This window comes from Diceros bicornis, chromosome 28 (genome assembly GCF_020826845.1).
Source record: "Diceros bicornis minor isolate mBicDic1 chromosome 28, mDicBic1.mat.cur, whole genome shotgun sequence".
NCBI classification, from domain to species: domain Eukaryota; kingdom Metazoa; phylum Chordata; class Mammalia; order Perissodactyla; family Rhinocerotidae; genus Diceros; species Diceros bicornis.
In genome coordinates, this window is record NC_080767.1 from 6,195,563 (window position 1) to 6,213,150 (window position 17,588).

The following is a 17,588-nucleotide window of genomic DNA, read 5'->3' on the forward strand; positions in this document are numbered from 1 at the left end:
ACTAGGCAAGGGCCTCTCAGTGGAGCAAAGGGGATGATGTACCTGTCTTGAAATTACCTTCAGGCTGGCAACAGAGGCCTTTGGGGAACAGTCTGCAACATCTCCACTCAGGTGGGGTCAGAAGGGAAGGTTGGGAGGTGGGAAGATTAATGACCCTCAATCTTAGGAATAAATACAGAGAATGGATGATTCTGTTCCCCAGCCCGGAGGATCAGCAATTTCACTGTAGGGACCAGCAGGACTTTGTAAGCTTGGTGACAAACCCATGTTCGCTGTGTCTTTACCCTCAATCTGTTTCTCTGGGAAGAACTGGCATGACCTCTGACACCCAAAGGGCCTGACTTTGGATGAAGCAAGGAAAGGGTAGTCTGTTGGCTGGGGGATTGAGACCCATTTCACAACCAGTCTTGGTGGGAAAGTATAGATAGAAGCAGTTCCAGAATGGGAGGCAGACAGGCCCAGGCTTGGGGCCAGCAGCAAGAAATAAAAGAAAAACTAAGAAACTGGTTTGGGCCCATTAGGAATAATTAGTGGATAGACTAAATTCACACTGGAAAATGCGAACAATATAAAGTAGCAGACAGAGTGTAAACTCTAAAAACGGTCTCCGCCACCTTCTAATTGTATGCCCCACGTTAAGTTACAGTCCTGAACCTCAAGGGTGAATGGCTGTAATAAGGCTCAACTGAGGGGGAGTTGTGTGCATTTGAGAGAATGTATGCCAAGTATGCAGTACCAGGTCCGGCACAAAGCTGGGGCTCAGCTAACATCCTAAACGTCACGTACACACAGAAGCAGGTGGGCGCAGTGATGGGGACTGGATGGGAGCTCTAGCGATGGGAAGAGCTGGAGGTGCGTGCTCCCTGCACCATACAGTGGTGTGGGCTTTTCCCTTTCCTCGGGTATGAAGAGGCCTTGAAACTGGTGCACGGGGGGCGGGCACCAATCTGGTCAGAGAGCACTGGCTTCTTTGAGTACTCCCTGTGCCAGGCACTGTGGACAACCAGTGGACAACCGCTATATGGGCACCTGTTTGCCAGGGTGGTCACCATAATGATGAGTTCCTTGTCAGCTCTGCTGAGCTGGCCTGGGGAGGAAGAGGAGAGGAGACCTGTGCACAGCCTTGGACAGCAGCTCAGAAGAACCTAGACAGGCTCAGCCATATTTTAGCAACCGAGTTGCCCACACCCCTACTCCCCTACCCATTCTCTTAGGATTCACTCCGAGTCCCTCGCTACCAATGAGCCCATTTTATTTTCTTCATGATACTTAACATTTTCTGAAGTTAACTTGTTCTTTTATTTTGTTTAGTTGTTCACTGTTTTCTCCTCTCTAGACTGTGTTTGAAAGTCTAGGCTTTTTCTGACTTGTTCACCACTATACCCCCAGAGGAGTTCCTGACATATAGTGGTTGCTCAGAAAATATGTGTTGAATGAATTACTAAATTCAAGAAACATTTTCTGAGGCCCATCAGGTACTGGACTAACACTTTTAAAAGAGGAGAGAAAAGAAGAGAAGAGACTTCGTAACCTCAGGGACCTACTACTTAGGGGCAGGGAGAGGCAGAGAAGGACGGAATCCACTTTGGTACCTGCATCATGCTGGGAAACCTTACAGATGTAATCTCATTTAATCCTACTCCAGCTCTGCAGAGTGGGTATTATTAATACCATTTTACTAGTAAGGAAACCAAGGCTTTGAGACATTTAAGTACTTTGTTGAAGTTCACGTGCATTATTTATGGCAGAACTCAGGTCTGAACACAAGATCTGTCTCTTACCCCTAGGACAGAGAAGCTGTGGAAGTTTTGGAAAGAGAAGGCAGACAGCACTCTGTATGCCACTAGAAAAGGACAGATGAAGGAGGCTGTGGGAGTTCAGAGGAGGAAGAATCCCTCGTAAGTGAAGGCGGGTGAGATGGACTTTGAAGGCAAGACCCCTCAGAAAGCATGGATAGGAGAAAAGGTATCCCAGGGGCATAGCAATGTGTAAGCAAAGTTAGAGAGAGGAGATATCGTGAGACCTGAATGCTCTGGAGAATAAAATTTAGGCCACTTTGACTCGAACAGACATAAAGAGGGGTTGAGGGAAATGAGGATGGGAAGGCAGGCTGGTGTCAGGCCAAGGAGAATCACTGTGACAGGCTATCCCCCAGTACCTGCTCTCCCCTCTCCCTTTAATAATAGAATCCCTTAATTTTAACTGGGCACATGGCCACACAGCTTCCCTTGCAGCTAGATGTGACAATGTGATGAAGTTCTGGCCAATGGGATGTGAATGGAAACAATGTGTGTGACTTCCATGCCATGACCTTAAAGGGAAGGCATGTGTGCCTGCCAATGCCCCTTCTTCCTCTTTCTGCTGCAAGCAGTGGTGAGCAGTGGTGAGCCAGCATGTGCATACAGGCAAGGGCAATCCAAGAGAGTAGACAGCACTACACTGGCCCTTAGCAGCTCACATGGGGTCTATTAGGTGAGAGAGAACAAATGTTTAAACCAATGTATCTTTGGGTCTGGGTAACAGCAAGCCTAACCTGAATCCTAAGAAATCCATGACGGCCAGACTAAAGTCCCTGAACTTTATTCAGGGGGCTGTAGGGAGCCACAGAGAGTTTTTAAGCCCAAAGCAAGAAAGATGAGCTAGAGTTATTACCTAACTTCTTTCAGTTCTGTACCTCTAATCATAAAGTTACATTCAGACCTCAGCCTCAGGATCCAGAGGGTGTCTGAGCCAACCAATCTTTCTGAGCTTCTCCCTAGCTCAGCAGTGATCTGGGACTGTGTGGGAAGGCCCTCGAGTGAGCAGGCACCTGGGTCTCATCCACGAATGATTTAGCACTGTTTTTCCATTTACCTGTTTCCTTGTTGCAGATGGCATAGTCCCCATAGTGTCTGCTGAATGCCAGATGCAATCGTAGGAAGGCCACAGCCCAGGTGCCAAAGCACAACCCTCACAGACCTTCACCTTTTAGGGTATTATATGTGTCACTTCTAAATGTGTATGTGATTTGTTTTTGGTAAATTAGCTTATAACATTCAGAGAGTGAATGTTATAACTAAACCAAGTGACACTTCTTAGAATTTAGGTTTTACTGATTTCCTACCTTTTCACAGAGGGGCCGGTGGTGCTCATTTCAAGTTCTTTCCTATGTCCAATCTCATTGTTCCTTCTCCACAGCATTATAAGGTAGGTAAGGCAGATTTCATTATCCCCAGCTCACTGATTAGGAAACCACGGCCCAGAGAGGTGGAGTAACTTGCCCAAGGCCATACCAAAAGTAAGAAGCAGATTTGAGATAGTGACACTGGTTTTTTCAGTATGTTTTCCACTGGGATTTTATGGCAGACAACTGTCGGCTGCTACCCAGCAGCCATTTCTTCCCCTCCCTGACAACAGAACCTGGATGGTGTTCAGAGATTAGATTGCCATAGGTTTCAGAGAAGGTTAAGCCCTTCCCCAACTCTAATAAGTGAATCCTGATTGGTCTAAACCAATCATGGTGATTCTATTCCACTTGTCAGTGATTGGCCTAGGAATGGGCATGTGACACCATTCTGCCCAATAAAAAAGGAGGGGAAATCAGTTAGGAGCCTTCTCTCTCCAAAAGGAATATGAGGAAGGAGTGTGCCCTCCTAGCCCCTTCCAGGAGTTGTGCAAGGATGTATGTTTACTGCTGTTATAGCCATCTAATGATCAGGAGGGGACAAGTCTGAGCAGGGTCATCACACTGAGGAGGACAGAGCCAAAAAATGCAAATAACCTGATCCTTGATATCACTGAGCCACTGGATTAAACAATCCAGGATCACCCTGTCTCTGGACCTGCCGTTGTGTGAAACACTGAACCGCCCCTACTGTTACATGAACTGAATTGGATTTTCTGTTACCTGTGGCTGAAAGCAGCCTAACTGATAATAGATGCTAAAGGTTCATTACTGGTCTAGAAGACATAGCATGGAGAACATTTATCTCAGCTAGGGCAGGGGTTGGGGATGAGGCGGGGTGGTATGGACAGGTAAGGGTGGTACCAAGGCAGAGGCTGAGGGCTCCAAACCTTTCCAACCAGAGCAGCTGGGTTTTTATCTTTATTATCTAATAGATCTCCATACAAGACTTTGTTTAGAAAAAAAAATCCACTAAATTCTACCACAAGTTTGAAAAACAAAAGCTTAGAGCAAATGTCTATGCTCAAAGAAGGGTCTTATAATTTGGCAACACAGAGCACCAATTTTAAACAGTCCCTCAGGAAATAATTCAGGGATGTTCAAAAAGATATGTACAAACATCTGTTACAAGTCCTAAATGTCCAAGATTGGGAGATTGCTGAAATAAATTAAAATACTTCTATTATACAGTGCTATATCATGCAGCCACTAAATATAATGTTGTGACCTAGAAAAATGTTCATGGTAACATGATCTCATTAAAAAAAAGTTACATGTATATTTATACAAAGAAAATAGGTAAGAAGAAAACACATTAAAATGCTAATAGTGGCTGACTTTGGTGGAATCAAATAATTTTTATTATTTTTGAATTTTCTGCTTATTTAATTTTTCAACATGTGATTACAGGAAGGAGCAAGGTACCCTCCCACTTGTTTAAGCAGCTGGCACGTATCTCAATGGTTCTATTTCCATACCATCTGATAGTGCTGAAGGGAACTACAGAACACAGCTCGGTCACAAGTGGGCAGAGGACTGAGTGACAATGAAGAGTCCCAGAACTTAAGAGGTTGTGCCTAAGATAAGAGGAAGAAATGTATGTCCTTCTGATTAGGGTATGGACCCCAAAGGAAGGGTTTGTCCACAGCGGAAACTTGGACAGACTGGGGCAACCAGTTCCAGGGGTTCCACTCTGGCCAACAAACGTCTGCCCTGGTGTGAGTGTCTCACCTTTCCTGTCTCCTCCATGAGCTCTACAATGTCAAAAGGCAGGTCTTTCTTGTAGAGAATGGGGTAATAGCTGATGGGTTTGGACTTCTCTTCCTGCTAAATCTCATAAAGGCGCAAGTTTAGGGTCACCATAGGCAACTTTTTCCAAAACCTATTTGTCACAAGGCGAAAAGACTGAAAGGAAACAAAGACAGGTTTGGATGGGCTACCAAAGGAATGGCTTGGATAGCTGGTCTGTATATGGGCTTAAAGGAAAGATGGCCATAGGTTCCACCTTCTCGGCCAACTCCCATTGAGTACAAATCCTCTGCCTTGAGCAATCATGGAAGGGATTCTGGCCTCAACAGGATACAATGTTGTAATCAATTAGTAATGTCTGACATGGGAAGGGGATATGAGGGCATAGGGGCCCAAGTAACATATTGCAATACTTGGCTTAAAGCCTAGCTCAGATATCATCTAATAGCAATAAAACTTCCTGGAGTTCTTCACGCCCACAAAGTCTTTCTGTGGCTCTTTAAGTCTACCAAGTGATTGCCAGGACTTTATCATCCACTGCCAACAACAACGATAATAACTATCACACAATGAGCGCTTAATACATGCCAGGTCTTTTACATACACTCTCAATACCCCCAGCAATCCTGCATTTTACAGATGTGAAAACCAAGGATCAGATAGGTTAGGTCACACAGAGATAAACGTTTCAAATGAGATAAATGATTCAAATCCAGATCTGTCTGACTCCAAAGTCTATGTTCTTCCCACTTTGCAGTCCTGTCTCTTTTAAAAGAATCTAACTAAAAAATGTAAATACTAAAAATATTCTAAATGAAGAGTGGGAAACAAACAAATATGAATCTGAACAGGCAGCCCCTTCATGCCTTTTACCATACAAGGTTCTAAGAGGGGTGAAAGAAAATCAAGATTATGCTTTTCTAGAAAGCTCAGTCTGGTCAGGTAATCTAACTGTGAAAGATAGTGTAACGTCGGGCTGTCTGAAGCCAGACTGCCTGGGTTCAAATCCTGACTCTGCTGCTTACTCACTGCGGGACTGGAGGCCAGTTACTTCTCTGTCCCTCAATTTCATCATCTGTAAAGTATGGATAATAATAATACCAAACTCATAGAGCTGTTATGAGAATTTAATGAGTTAATACATATAAAGCTCTTAAAACAGAGCCTTGCACATAGTAAATACTACATATTAAATAAATAAAATGTTACAGCTTTAAAATAAGAGTGTGATCAAAGTATATTGGGGTACACTGTGGATCTATCAATTGACATTTGCTTACATATTCAATACTAAAGCCACAGAACAGATTTGGACAGCTCCCCTCACACCCTCTGGGAACCCTTGATGGGCCCTATCTACTCTAGCCATCTACCTGCCTGACATTCACATCTGACACCTCACCTCCATGTACATCCTACTGAAGGGGAAGGTCTAGGCTGTGAAACTTTGGAGATTTTTCACCTCAGTTTTCCCTACCACTAGCTAGGGTGGGGCAAGTATCTGAGTACCCAGGCCACAGTAATCTCGCCACTGGTCCATAAGGCTGCCAGGCCAAAAAGCTCTGCCCCCACAGATTCAGAATTGGGAAATCAGAAGTGAACTAGCTGGCAATGAGAGTCGGGGCTGAAAAGTCATGAGGCGAAGCGAGGCCTCTGGAGCCATGATGGTCATGAGCACACCACAGGAGCGAGAGAGAAACCATGAGGAAGCAGCAGCTGTGAGAGAGAGTAGAGGCTCACGGTGGAGGGTCAGGAAGAAAGTTGGTGGTAGGAGGAGATGCAGATAGACAAAAAGAGAAAGGACTAAGAGCAGCTGAGACTCATTCATTCCTGGGGTCCTGCTGCAGAGGTCCCAGAATGACCTTTCAGTTTCAGTTTCCAAGTGGCATGACTGCTTGTTTTCACAATACTTGAGAAGGAGTTCATGCACTGACAAGAAGAATCAAAATGACAACCAAGAAAGCACATGCGCCTTTTCAGTCAGAGAGCCTTCTGTTACCCAAAGAAAACAACATAGTCAGGAGCGAAGTGCTCCTATCATATAAGCTTATTAAAAAAAAGTAAAAAGCAAACACTCATATAATGCTTAGGACATGCCTAATATTGTTCTGGCTGCTTTATATATGTTAACTCAAAACTCAAGTTTTGTTGGTACTGTTATTATCCCCATTTTAGAGATGAGAAAACACAGGCACAGAAAAGGTGAGTCACAGAGCCTGCAGTGGTAGAGCCAGGATTCAAATCCAGGCAGTCTAGTTCCACAGTTGATTCTCACAACCACTGTGCTATGCTGTATACATGAGCTCATTGCCAAAGATGGCAACTACTTTCTTAAAACCCCTAAATCTAAGCCAATCTACAAATCTCAAGCTTAGTCTTCGTTTTCCCCTAAAAACTTTTAACATTTTCATTCTAAACCTTTGAACAACTCGAATACTATTAAAAAGAACAACTTCCATTTGAGTAAAGTACTTCACCAGGCTTACTGGCAGGAGCTTTGCAGGCATTGTTTCTGAACCTTAATTAAATATCACCACTGTATCTCCCTTCACTGGGGCAGCCGGGACTCAGCTACTGTGAGGCAATGCAAGCTCAGTATTGCCACAGCTTTTTCAAGAGAAGCTGAATGTGGAAGTTCAAAATAAGGCCTGCTGGCCCCATGGCTTAGCGGTTAAGCGCGCGCACTGCGCTACTGGTGGCCCGGCTTCGGATCCCTGGGGGCGCACCGACGCACCGCTTCTCCAGCCATGCTGAGGCTGCGTCCCACATACAGCAACTAGAAGGGTGTGCAGCTATGACATACAACTATCTACTGGGGCTTTGGGGGGAAAAAAGAAAGGAGGAGGATTGGCAATAGATGTTAGCTCAGAGCCGGTGTTCCTCAGCAAAAAGAGGAGGATTAGCATGGATGTTAGCTCAGGGCTGATCTTCCTCACAAAGAAAAAACAAAAAAGAACAAAATGAGGCCTGCTGTCAGCCTAATGACGCAGCAAAAAATAGGACATAGGACTATGTACCTGGCACAGCAAGGAGGTGCCTCATGTGATTGTGGGTAGATTTTGAAAAAAGACATAGCCACTCCCTTACCTTCCAGTTATACAGGACACTAAGCCCAAAATACTAGACTCTTCCACCTGGCAGTCATCCCTGACCTTCAGACACATCTCTGAGGTTGTGGGGAGGCTGGTGTACCCTTGCTTCACGCACTCCTTGCCCTGCTTGTTTGCTGGTTCGGTGGTAAACCGAAGTAAAAGCAACCTAAAGCTGATATTGTTCTTGCCAATCTTGGACCCACACTGGGGGTTCTGGATTAGCTCATCAAAAACTGAAATTTTCAAGTGAAATCTCTCGGTTATTAAACGTTGACTCAATTGTTTCTCTGCAGCGTGTAGATGTGGCAGGACTGGCGGCTCCTGGGGCTGTGTTTGGCTGCACGAGGTTCATTACACTAGTCTGTCAAGTTTTATGTGTTTGGAATCATCCACAGTAAAAAGAATTAAAAACCATACTTAAAAATTATTATTAAAAAAACCTGTGGGACAAATACACACAAAAAAGCTGTAAGCTGTTAGCTTACAATTGGTAGCTTAAAAAGCCAACTGATGAAAACACTACAGGTATGAACATGGGCACAGTACTGAACATTATTAAGTGAGTATATAAATGACAGTTCTTACTACTGGCGAACTATAATTTAAAACTGTTTTTGTTTTGTAAAAAATCAGACATTTCATGATTCTAAAATACAGAGACCGGGTTCCACTCCCACTCTTTACAGTACAACACAATCCAAAAAGAAAAAGTTGGTAAACTGGATGTCATCGAAATTAAAAACATACTTCCAAAGACATCATTACAAAAACGAAAAGACAAGCCACAGACTGGGAGAAAATATCTGCAATTTATATCCAGAACATATTTAAAAATATTTTATAACTCAGTAGGAGGACAAGAAACACAATTTAAAAATGGGCAAAAGATTTGAATAGATATTTCACCAAAGAAGTACAAATGGCCATTAAGCAGATGAAAAGATGCTCAGCATCATGAGTCATTAGGCAAATGCAGATCAAAACCACAATGAGATAATACTCACACTTGCTAAAACGGCTTTAATCAAAAAGACAATAACAAGTGTTGGTAAGAATGTGGAGAAACCGGAACCTTTATACATGGTAATGGAAATGGAAAGTGGTGCAGCGACTTGAGAAAAGTTTGGCAGTTTCCTAAGAAGTTAAATGTAAATTTATCATATAGCCCAGAAATTCCACTCCTAGTACTCTATCCAAGGGAAATGAACGCATATGTCCACAGAGAGACTTGTATGCAAGTGTTAATAGCATTATTCATAATAGCCAAAAAGTGAAAACAACCCAAATGGCCATCAACTTGTAAATGGATAAACAAAATGTGGTGTATCCATACAATAAAATACAATTCAGAAATAAAAAGGAATGAAGTACTAACACATGCTACAAACATAGATGAACCTTAAAAACATCATTCTAAGTGAAAGAAGCCAGATGCAAAAAAACTGCATATTGTATGACTTCATCTATAGGAAATGTCCAGAAAAGGCATGCTATTGAGACAGAAAGTAGATTAGTGGTTGTGTGGGGCAGGGGTAGGGATGGGAATTGATTGTAAATGAGCATGAGGGATCTTCCTAGGGTAAATGAAATGTTCTTTTTTTTGTTTGTTTATTTCAGTAACATTGGTTTATAACATTGTATAAATTTCAGGTGTACATCATTATACTTCTATTTCTGCATAGATTACATCATGTTCACCACCCAAATACTAATTACAACCCATCACCACACACATGTGCTGAATTATCCCTTTCGCCCTCCTCCCTCCCCCCTTCCCCTCTGGTAACCACCAATCCAATCTCTGTCTCTATGTGTTTGTTTATTGTTGTTATTATCTACTACTTAATGAAGGAAATCATACAGTATTTGACCTTCTCACTCTGACTTATTTCACTTTGCATAATACCCTCAGTGTCCATCCATGTTGTCACAAATGGCTGGATTTCATCGTTTCTTATGGCTGAGTAGTATTCCATTGTGTATATATACCACATCTTCTTTATCCATTCGTCCCTTGATGGGCACTTAGGTTGCTTCCAAGTCTTGGCTATTGTGAATAGTGCTGCAATGAACACAGGGGTGCATGTATCTTTATGCATTGGTGTTTTCAAGTTCTTTGGATAAATACCCAGCAGTGGAATAGCTGGATCATATGGTAGTTCTATCCTTGATTTTTTGAGGAATCTCCATAGTGTTTTCCATAGTGGCTGCACCAGTTTGCACTCCCACCGGTGTATGAGAGTTCCCGTCTCTCCACATCCTCTCCAACACATGTTGTTTCCTGTCTTGTTAATTATAGCCGTTCTGAAGGGCGTGAGATTTGCATTTCCCTGATAGTTAATGATTTTGAACATCTTTTCATGTGTCTATTGGCTATCTGTATATCTTCTTTGGAGAAATGTCTGTTCAGGTCTTTTGCCCATTTTTTAATTGGGTTGGTAGTTTTTTTGTTGTTGAGATGCATGAGTTCTTTATATATTTTGGAGATTAAGCCCTTATCAGATGTATGGTTTGCAAATATCTTCTCCCAATTGTTAGGTTGTCTTTTCGTTTTGTTGATGGTTTCCTTTGCTGTGCAGAAGCTTTTTAGTTTGATGTAGTCCCATTTGTTTATTTTTTTTATTGTTTCTCTTGCCCGGTCAGACTGAAATGTTCTAAAACTGGATTTTAGTGATCGTTGCACAACTCATAAACTTACTAGAAATCATTGAATTGTATATTTAAAGTGGGTGAAATTTATAGTATATAAATTACACCTCAATAAAGCTGTTTTTTAAAATGCTGCATGTATGGGGGGGCGTAAAAATATCATATTTGGTTTTAGAGTGAAAGGTTTCACAAGCATGGAAGAAGAGCTAACCTCTGTGCCCTGCCATAGTTGTTTTAAGACTGACAACTATGTAATGCCTAGAGTCTGGCAGGAGATTTTAATTTGAGTTTCTCAGCTTGATCAACAACAAATGCAGTTGCCAGCAAACTTCTGTTAATAAAAAGACAAACAGCCTGTGCAATGGCGGACTGGTCATACATTTAAACGACAGTAAAGGAATTTTTAAAAAGGTATAAATCCACAGGACAACAAGAATAGAAGAGAAGACAACAGCAGATAAAAGTTTTCAACAAATGTTTGTAGGACAGAAAGTGGAAGGAGAAGTGTTAACTAGGAGAAAGGTGATGGTTCCACCTGAAACAGCTGCAGGTGGACTTCTGAAGACAGGTGGGCCTGTTTGCTCCACAGGACCCCAAGGAGGCTGCCCTTGGAGGTACAGACACCGTAGATGGTAAAGGGCTGAATGCAGGTGGAGCAGCTCAAAGTCTATATACGAAATGGCCGGACCCCTTGATCCCCTAGCCCAATGGCCAGGCTGCAATCCCCACCTCAAAACAGTGGCTAGTGATTTTCTGAAGAAATGAACTGTAGATGAGGGTGGCTGCCTCTTGGGATAGGGACTAGAGGAACTTTCTCATCTTCCCAAACTGAAACCCAGTAGCCATTAAGCAGTGACTCCCATTTCCCCCTCCTCCAGCCCCTGGCAACCAAGGCTGTTTTTCAAAAGCCTTGTGCTTTTAGAATTATTTACCTACATTACTTAGATGAAAATTAGAAGTGAGTATTTTCAAGAGTGGGAGTGATGTCACTGTTTTTTCTCAAACATACTGTGTTTAGCCTCGTGCAAAAGTGAACCAAGTAGTCCCTGCAGGGATAGGTGACGTAAAATATTTATAAAGCTGGAGAAACACCCAGCAAGTTTAAGTCAGTGGGGCTCTTCCTGGTACAGAAACTCCTTCACAGACTTTATGCAATGCCTTTGATAGACTAGTTTCTAAGGTCCGGGCGTGTGTGTGTGTATAAATTTTGTAGTTGCAATCTGATGTTTCATGCTATGATAAATTATGACAGTGAGCTATGAAAACACAGATGAGGGACAGTTAGCTCCAACCCAAGATCAGAAGATATTCCCTGGAGGAGCTGGTGATCCAGCCCAGTTTTGAAGGAGAGGTTAAGAAGGGAGTGGGAGATTGGCTTGTTACGTTAAAAATAATTTTTTAAAATTATTTTATTGAGGTCATAATAGTTTATAACATTGTGAAATTCCAGTTGTACATTATTATTTGTCAGTCACCATATATATGTGCCCCTTTACCCCTTATGCCCACCCCCCAACCTCCTTCCCCTCTGGTAACCACTAATCTGTTCTCTTTGTCCATGTGTTTATCTTCCACATATGAGTGAAATCATGTGGTGTTTGTCTTTCTCTGTCTGGCTTATTTCACTTAACATAATAGCCTCGAGGTCCATCCATGTTGTTGCAAATGGGATGATTTTGTCTTTTTTTATGGCTGAGTAGTATTCCATTGTATATATACACCACATCTTCTTTATGCATTCATCCGTTGATGGGCATTTGGGTTGCTTCCACATCTTGGCTATTGTTAATAATGCTGCAATGAACATAGGGGTGCACAAGTCTCTTTGAATTGTTGATTTCAAGTTCTTTGGATAAATACCCAGCAGTGGGATAGCTGGGTGGTACGGTATTTCTATTTTTAATTTTTTGAGCAATCTCCATACTGTTTTCCATAGTGGCTGCACCAGTTTGCAACCCCACCAGGCGTGTATGAGGGTTCCCTTTTCTCCACAACCTCTCCAACATTTGTTATTTTTTGTCTTGGTGATTATAGCCATTCTAACAGGTGTAAGGTGATAATTAAAAAGAATTTTAAGCAGAGGGCATACATGGCATGAAGAATGGCACAGATCAGGGCACATATGTGGGAAATTTACAAGTAATGTGGTATTACTCAAAAGAAATGCAAGTCAAGGAGGAGCAGGATGAGGGTGGCAAGACAAGCAGAGGCCAGGGTCACAGAGAGTCTTGGTTTTTTCCTAGAGGTAATAAGATGCCCCTGGTGGGTTTTCAGGCAGGAGAAAGGCATAGTCAAAACTGTATTTTTTATTTGTTTTGCAATAACTTTTTCCATTATTTGCTCCATCAGAGTGAACTGTCATACAGAAGGTATCTATTTTGCCTATCTCCACACTACTTAATTATGAAAATTTTCAAACAAAATTAAAGAGAATTGAATTAAAAAACCAACCCTGTGCCCATCATCTGGTTTCAACAACTATTAGAATTTTTCCACACTTGCTTCATCTATCCCTCTCCTTTTTCTGCAGAAATATTTCTTTTCTTGTAAAATAAACATGACCAATTTACCATTTTAACCATTTTTAGGTGTACAGTTCAGTGGCATTAAGTACATTCATATTGTTGTGCAACCATCACCACCATCCATCTCCAGAACGTTTTTTATCTTCCCAAACTGACACTCTGTGCCCATTAACCAGTAACTTCCATTCTCCCCTCTCCCAGCCTCTGGCAACCACTAACTGACTATCTCTATAGACTGGTCTATTCTGGACATTTCATATAAACAGAATCATAAAATATGTGGCCTTTTGTATCTGGTTTCTTTCACGCAGCGTATTGTTTTCTAGGTTCATCCATGTTGCAGCATTTACCAATCCTTTTTGTTCCTTTTTAGGCTTGAATAATATCCATTGTATGGATACACATTTTGTGTACCCATTCATCAGTTGATGGACATTTAGGTTGTTTGCACTTTCAGGGCTATTATGAATAATTTTGTGTGTGTGTGTGAGGAAGATTAGCCCTGCGCTAACATCTGTGCTGATCTTCCTCTTTTTCTTTTTTCTCCTCAAAGCCCCAGTACATAGTTGTGTATCACAGTTGTAGAGTTGTAGCTCTTCTATGTGGGACGCCGCCTCAGCATGGCTTGATGAGCAGTGAGTAAGTCTGCGCCCAGGATCCAAACCAGCAAACCCTGGACCACCAAAGTGGAACTCGAGGACTTAACCACTATGCCACGGGGCCAGCCCCTATTATGAGTAAGTCTGCTATGAACATTCAAGCACAGTGTTTGTGTAGACATAGGCATTCAGATCTCTTGGGTATATCCTAGGAGTGCAACTGCCATGTGATATGGTAACTCTGTGTTTAACTTTTTGAGAAACTGTCAAACTGTTTTCCAAGCTGCTTGCACATTTTACACTCCCACCAGCAACACGTGAGAGTTCCAATTTCTCCACAACCTTGCCAACACTTATCTTTTTTTTTTTTTTTTTTTTTTTTTTTAACATTTTTATTGATATTTTAATGGTTTCTAACATTGTGAGATTTTGGGTTGTACATTTTTGTTTGTCCTTCACCCCATATATGACTCCCTTCACCCCTTGTGCCCACCCCCCACCCCCACTTCCCGGGTAACCACAGTCCAGTTTTCTCTGTCCATGTGTTTGTTTATATTCCACATATGAGTGAGATCATACAGTGTTTGTCTTTCTCTTTCTGGCTTATTTCACTTAACATAATACGCTCCAGGCCCATCCATGTTGTTGCAAATGGGACGATTTTGTCTTTTTTTATGGCTGAGTAGTATTCCATTGTATATATATACCACATTTTCTTAATCCAATCGTCAGTCGAGGGACACTTAGGTTGCTTCCACTTCTTGGCTATGGTGAATAATGCTGCAATGAACATAGGGGTGCATAAGCCTCTTTGGATTGTTGATTTCAGGTGCGTTGGATAGATTCCCAGTAGTGGGATGGCTGGATCATAGGGCATCTCTATTTTTAATTCTTTGAGGAATCTCCATACCGTTTTCCATAGAGGCTGCACCAATTTGCATTCCCACCAGCTGTGTATGAGGGTTCCTGTTTCTCCACATCCTCTCCAACATTTGTTGTTTTTTGTCTTGGTGATTATAGCCATTCTAACGGGCGTGAGGTGGTATCTTAGTGTTGTTTTGATTTGCATTTCCCTGATGATTAGTGATGTTGAGCATCTTTTCATGTGCCTATTGGCCATCTGTATATCTTCCTTGGAGAAGTGTCTGTTCATTTCCTCTGCCCATTTTTTGATCGGGTTGTTTGTTTTTTTGTTGTTCAATTGTGTGAGTTCTTTATATATTATGGAGATCAACCCCTTGTCAGATGTATGTTTTGCAAATATTCTCTCCCAGCTGGTTGGTTGTTTGTTCATCTTGATTCTGATTTCATTTGTCTTATAAAAGCTCTTTAGTCTGATAAAGTCCCACTTGTTTATTTTTTCTTTAGTTTCCCTAGTCTGGGTAGGCATGTCATCCGAAAAGATTCCTTTAAACCCAATGTCAAATAGTGTGTTGCCTATATTTTCTTCTATGAGTTTTATAGTTTCAGGTCTCACCTTCAGGTCTTTGATCCATTTTGAGTTAATTTTTGTGTATGGCGATAGCACATGGTCCACTTTCATTCTTTTGCATGTGGATGTCCAGTTTTCCCAACACCATTTATTGAAGAGACTTTCCTTTCTCCATTGCATGTCCTTAGCACCTTTGTCGAAAATTAGCTGTCCGTATATGTGTGGTTTTATTTCTGGGCTTTCAATTCTGTTCCATTGATCTGTAACACTTATCTTTTTAATTATAGCCATCCTACTGGGGGTGAAGTGGTATATCTCATTGTGGTTTTACTTTGCATTTCCTGGACTAATGACATGGAGCATCTTTTCATGTGCTTATTGGCCATGCATATATTTTCTTTGAAGAAATGTCTATTTGGATCCTTTGCCTTTTTTTTTTTTTGTGAGGAAGATTAGTCCTGAGCTAACATCCGATGCCAATCCTCCTCTTTTTGCTGAGGAAGATTGGCTCTGAGCTAATGTCGTGCCCATCTTCCTCTACTTTATGTGGGATGCTGCCACAGCATGGCTTGACAAGTGGTGCATTGGTGTACGCCTGGGCTCTGAACCTGCGAACCCTGGGCTACCTAAAGTGGAGCACATACACTTAACCACTGCACCACTGGGCCGGACCCCCCTTTTCCCATTTTTAAATTGGGTCATTTGTCTTTCTATTATTGAGTTGTAAATGTTCTTTATGCATTCTAGATAATGTCCCTTATCAGATATTGATTTTCAAATATTTTCTCCCATTCACTGGGTTGTCTGTTCACTTTCTTGACGGTGACTTTGAAGCACAAAAGTTTCTAATTTTGATGAAGTCCTGTTTTTCTATTTTTTTCTTTGGGTGTTTGTGCTTTGGTGGTGTCATATCTAAGAAACCACTGCCAAATCCAAGGTCACAAAGATTTATCTCTATGCTTTCTTCTAAGAGTTTTATAACTTTAGTTCTGGCATTTAGGTCTTCAATCCACTTTTGAGTTAATTTTTGTATATATTTGACAGAGAGGGGTCCAACATCATTCGTTTGCATGTAGATATTCAGTTGTCCCAACAACATTTGTTGAACGATTTTTCCTTCCCCATTGAATTGTCTTGGCACCCCTGTCAAAAATCAGTTGACCACAAATGTGATGGTTTACTTCTATATTCTCAATTCTATTCCATTGATCTATGTCTATCCTTATGCCAGTACTACACTATCTTGATTACTGTAAGTAGGAAGTAAGATTTGAAATCAGAAGTGTAAGTCCTCCAACTTTGTTCCTTTTCAGGATTTTTTTTGGCTCTTTTGGGTCCTTTGAATTTCCATGTGAATTTTACGATAAATTTGTCAATTTTTGCAATGAAGACAGTAGGGATTTTGACTGAATCTGTATATCAATTTAGGCAGTATTATTATCTTAACATAGTAAATCTTCTGATCCATGAATATGAGGTACCTTTTCCATTATTTAGATCTTCAATTTCTTTCAATGTTTTGTAGTTTCCAGAGTTTAAGTTTGGCATCTCTTTTGTTAAATTTATTTCCAAAAGTTTTACTCTCTTTGATGCTATTGTAAATGGAACTGTTGTCTTAATTTCATTTTTTGGTTGTTCATTTCAAGTGTATAGAAATGCAATTGATTTCTGTATATTGTTCTTGAATCTGGCATCCTTGCTGAACTTGTTTGTTAGTTCTAAACTAAAGTTTTTTTTTTTTTTATGGATTCTTTAGGATTTTCTATATACCAGACCATTTCACCTGCAACTAGAGATAGTTTTACTTTTTCCTTTCCAATCTGGATACCTTTCATTTCTTTTTCATTTCTATCCCAACTGCCTGTGATAGACCCTCCAGTACAATGTTGAATAAAGTGGAGAGGGCAGACTTCCTTGTCTTGTTCCTCATCTTAGGGAAAAAGCTTTCAGTCTTTCACCATTAAGTATGATGTTAGCTGTGGGTTTTTCATAGATGCCCTTTATTAGGTTAAGGAGGTTCCTTTCTAATGCTAGTTTATTGAGTGTTTTTATCATGACACAGTGTTGGACGTTTTCAAATGCTTTTTCTGCATCTATTGAGATAATAATGTGGTTTTTGTCCTTTATTCTATTGATATGGTGTATTATATTAATTGATTTCAGATGCATTAAAATCCCATTTGGTCATACTGTATAATCCTTTTTATATGTTGCGATTTAGCTTGCTAGTATTTTGTTGCGGATTTTTGTGTCTTATATGCATGAGAGATATTGATCTGTAGTTTCCTTTTCCTGTGATATCTTTGGTTTTGATATCAGGGCAATAATGACCTCATAGAATGAGTTGGGATGTGTACCCTCCTCTTCTGTTTTTTTGGA